This window comes from Adiantum capillus-veneris, chromosome 3, assembly GCF_014529385.1.
Source record: "Adiantum capillus-veneris isolate H3 chromosome 3, ASM1452938v2, whole genome shotgun sequence".
NCBI lineage: Eukaryota > Viridiplantae > Streptophyta > Polypodiopsida > Polypodiales > Pteridaceae > Adiantum > Adiantum capillus-veneris.
The window spans coordinates 104,312,517-104,317,550 of record NC_140933.1 but is presented as its reverse complement, the minus strand read 5'-3'; the positions used below and the strand labels follow the sequence as shown (position 1 = coordinate 104,317,550).

At 41.2% G+C, this 5,034-nt stretch overlaps 2 pseudogenes; both read left to right on the top strand.

Annotated features, from left to right (window-relative positions):
* The first annotated feature begins 1,397 nt into the window (after window positions 1-1,397).
* Window positions 1,398-3,047, top strand: LOC147461437 (uncharacterized; annotated as a pseudogene).
* A 1,025-nt stretch (window positions 3,048-4,072) lies between these two features.
* On the top strand, window positions 4,073-4,691 carry LOC147461436 (uncharacterized; annotated as a pseudogene).
* The last annotated feature ends 343 nt before the right edge of the window (window positions 4,692-5,034 follow it).

Sequence of the window (5,034 nt, the reverse complement as noted above, 5' to 3'; positions counted from 1 at the left end):
TTATGACTGCCATTTTGGAATCCCTATTTGAGGACTACTCAATCAAGAATTGTTTTTAGCACTCCATAATATACTACAACGAGCATAAATATCGAGACATTTATGATTGCCATTTTGGAATCCCTATTTGAGAAGTACTCAAAAAATTTGATAACAGAACCTGTTGGCTCATTATTCTTTGTATCATAACTAGACTCGATCAACTGGAAGCATTGCAAGGTTCAATGCTTTGTACAAAGCTTGTAGTACATCAATGAGTCTAATAATGGAGGTTATTAATATTTTTACCCACCACAAATTCAAAAAAGCCCTTGTCGTCATCCTTCATAGTGTTACTACAAGAGAAAGCAAACAACAAATAGTGGGCAAGTCACTTGTAGATTTTCAAAAAGGCCTTCTAATTATAGATACATCAGCTATGGGTTTAATATATTATGCTTTCACAATTTCTTATTCACAACGTAAGGTCATTTCTTGGGGACAGATGAAGATCGTGATATGTTAATACACTTGTGCAAAGAGAACATGTGTAAAGTGGCAAGTCTAATTGCAAATTCATTTCTTGAAAAAACACTACTTTGTGAGCATACACACTCTGCAATTTCAATGAAATTAAAACGACTAAGAAATATAAAGTCTTTGCAAACTGCCCCATTGATCCAACATCCTTTTGTTCATCTACATCCCTCAGGACTAAGTTCCACAGGGTCTTAAGGGAAGGGCGAGCGATGGGATCAAGGGTAGGGAAGTTGGGCGCAAAGGGAGAGGGGATCTTGGCGCTCCACGTCAGCATAAAAAGTAAACTTGGAAAAAATTGGTAAATGCGGACAGGCCTGCTGATGTGGCGCGGCTAGGTGGCATGGCGGGGCTGAGCTATGCAAATCGTGGCTGATCTGGAAAAAAATTTGGATTTGCGTTGGGTGCGGGGCCCATTTTTGAAATTGTGAACGTTGTGCACTAGCTTTGGTGCAGGACCACCCTCCTTGCTTGTTGCAAAATATGGGGCTGGATGCAAAGTGTGCCTGTCAAAGAGAGGGTTGTCCAGTAAATCTATTGTTGCTCCTCAGTAATGGCTAGTAAGTTTTAGGGTTTGGGAGGGGCACCATCTGGGTGCTTGTTTAGGGTTTGAGAAAGAACAGCTTGGGAAAGAAAAAAGTACCTTTAATGAGGCTACACACACTGGAGTCCAACAGGAATGTCAACCAGGTTCTATTTTGATCTTTTTTTCTACAAATGTCTCTCCCTCGTGTGTGCATTGCAATAAGCATCTAATGTCTCCACTATTTTGCCAATCTCTTTGTCTACCAAAGTCTCACTAATGTGTGCATGTTTAATATCAGCAAGTTGGGTTAGTTGGGTTGCTTGCAAGGGGTTAAAATCATTAGGCTGGCACTGTTATGCTCTTGCAGGTGCATCAAGCCAACAATGCAACCAATCTTTTGTTTAAAGATTACCTTGGTTTTGTGACTACTATGGAGGGTGAATCAAGCGATGATGATCTAGATCAATATGGATTTTTGGAACACTATAATCTTGGGGATGAGATGGATGTTTGTATGGATCCATTGCCTAATGTTGAGGACTTGGGGGATTCCTTAGATGCATTACAATACTTATCAAACACATTCTTCTCATTTGATGAGAAGATGTACTTCTTAATGGTGGTGAAGAATTTGACTGGGGTAGTCACAATGTCGCTTTCAATTCTAAAAGCACATGACGTGAGAGGTTTGATGAGTCTAAAGAGGTGGAATAGAATGAGAGATGATATCTCCCTCTACCCAATTACCACCTCACAACAACTCTACTTGCAAATGAAATCATCAAGCCTAAAAATTTCATACATAGAAGATTGGGCATGCATTGTACGTGTAGCCCATTGTCCCTCAAGGATGAGAAACACTTGGGAGTGGCTACCACTATTAACGCAATCAAGAACGAATGGTGCATTGACATGAGAGAACATGGGATATCTCATGACTACATAAGAGATTTGGTAATTGCCTGTGGTTGTTTGTTGGAAGAGAAACCTATTTCCCATGATGTCTCCTCTTGGCATGCTTTGTAGTTACTACTTGTAGTTGGGTCTATTACTACTTCAAGCACATCGATTGAGACAACCCTATCCCAAGTGGAGCCACAATTGGTAAACATCATGATAAAGCATCAGACAAGGTTTGTCTTGGTCAGATCAACAAAGAGGCATGGATTAAGCAAGTGTGTGCAAGAATACATGTGTCATCGATGGGGTAGCATTCAATGAAAAGGTACAGACAAGCGACGAGATCGAAAATCCAAAAGGCGGGGATGTGGATTCAAGGTGGTGGTCCAACGCTTTGAAGAATTTGATAAGGTGATTATCAAAGTCCAAGGTACTCACGAGGGACATGTACCTGGCTCTTGTGTGGACCTTTTTCACCTGCCAATGCATCCATCTGTAATTGCATGTTGCAAGAAGGATATAGGCACTTGCCGGCATGTTGCAAAAAGAGTCAAAGTCAAAGGAGCACCTTCACATGGATCATGCATCTCACTTGATCGTGTGATCTATCGGTTCTTCATGATACCAAAAGAAGTGTGAATGTTGCTACACCGGATGCGCACATAAGGTATTTCACTCTCTCCAAAAGCATCTCAAGGGTTGAATAGTATCATTTTATGAGTAACTCTTTGCAAATCTATATTATGTTGCATCTCTTGGCCTTACTGTAGGAGAATATGCAGAGCATTATTGGATTGCAATACTTATGAAAGCACTTTGCTTGCAAGATTTGAAGAAGGTACCATTCAAAGCTCAACATCTAGTCACAGTTTTCATGCTTTTTGGTTCATGGGCATGCGCTTGCTTGTAGGTCATATTTGTCCAACCGTACAACCGGAGGGCAGATGATGAATGCAAGAGACCCTTTATTCTTTTCATTCAAGATGAGGACATGCTTGAAATTTCTATTTGTTTCTCTCATCATAACTCTTGGGTAGTGGATAGCACATTCAAAACTTTGGGTTACCGCTTTATGTTGCAGTCTTGCCCAACCAAATTGGTGTAGGGATGCCAATATGGCTAACGTTATGCACGAGCGATGTGGGCACTAATCAATAAAAAGTGGCTTTGGAGTTGACCTTCAAGCTGGTCTAATTTGCAAGGCTAGGCAAAATTTGTCCTGCAACTATTGTCATTGACAAGAATCAACAAGAGCTGGAAGTGATCTCATGGTGGTCAATGTGGATCCTCATTGCTAGAGAGAAGATGAAGCCGGCAACTCAAAACAAGTTGCATGCCATGTGTTACTATGCTGGTTCCATGTCAAGAAGGCATGGGTGGAGAACTTAATGCCGTAGGTATGCAGTTGTTGTAGTTGTTGCATAGATTTTGGTTCCTTTGGTGTGTCAAGGGCTACTATCAATATTAATAACCAACTTGTTGAAATCATTTTATAGGTCCCTAAGGACAAGCAAGCCGACGTCTATAATCACTTATCAAATCTAATGCAAGCACCAATTGAGGAGATTTTTAATATGGGATATAGACAATTGCTAGATACATCAACGCATGAAAACATCCAGCGTTACGTGACAAACGGTTGGTGTGGCAGCACATGCATGTGGCAAACAAGGTGGCCAAAGTTTGGGCATCTATTTGTACATGGGAATGTGGACACTACAAACATGGTTGAATGATTATGGCACTATATCAAGTATACTTTGCTTGATGCAAAGATAAATAGATCGATACTTGTCCTTTTGCATGCACTTGTGGGTGATTCATTGCAGGCACCTACATCGGAGGAACCTTGCTTGAGTTCTTTAAGCAAAAGCAAGAGATTGGTAAGAGTTGATTGGTTTTGGAGTTTGTAACATCGTATTCTATTGTATATGCCAACTCCTAATTTCTTGTGTTTAAACTTGTGGCAGCTGATTCTACGCGTTTTAATTGAGTTGGGTCAAGCAAGCAGCACACATCTAGATTAGCAAGTGGTGAGGCAATTCTGAAAGGTTTGAGGCTAGGTTTGAGGCTGATCCTACCACCCTTCAAGTGATAGAGGAAAGCACTTTGCTGTTCAAAATTCTTAGCATGTCATCTCCTTCCCAATGGTATCATGTGAGCGTCCAATCTAGCTATTGTGATTGTCCTTACTGGGTTCAGAATGAAAGCATCAATAGTTCAAAAGCATTTTCCTCAACTTCTATGTATTTTCCCAGTTCTTGATAGCATGCATGCCTTCAACCATGTGGTGCGGGAGGCCAATGCTCAAGCAAGGGAGCAAGATGCAATGTTGGGGAACCAAGATTCAATGGGGTACCAAGAGATGTCAAGCCAGCTACCCACCATGGCCGAGGAAAGTGTAGCCATTATTGATAACCAGATTCTTGGATGCATCTTGGACTTGAAATGACTTTTACAAAGCTTTGAAGAATAGTTGGGGAAGTGTGATAGTGACCTAAAATTGATTCTCTTTAATCAGTTGTGCAACTCAAGGGATTGCCTCTCCACTCTGATTGTCCCAAAGCGCATTGACTTGCTAGCAAGGGGCTCAATCAGACACGTCCAAACACATGTAACACAAAATCGGCTTGGTCATGGTGTGGCACGAGAAGCCGATGGATGTGGAGCTGAAGCTGGTCTGGTCTCAGTTGTCCCTCCAAAGACTACTAGAATTTTAAGACATAAACATCAGCGAGGAAGGAGCTGAGTAGGCTTCAAAAAGAGAGCTAAAGTGTTCTACTTCCATTGTTGTAGCAAAAGTATTTTTCTTGATCCAAGAGAAAGCCACTCATGCCATACATGCCATGCTCTCTTGCCCTTGACACTTAAGCAAGCCGGTTCAGAGTCTCTGTTAGGAAATATAACGTATCTAAGTAGATAATTGAGTAGATTACTTAATGGAGAGAGATACTTTTCACACACAAGATATTATAGAATAGAGAGAGAGAGAGAGAGAGAGAGAGAGTACACACGATATACGTGGTTCACCCAATGTGGGCTATGTCCACGGGAAAGCAACCACTCAATGGCTTTAGTACTTCAAAACAAGA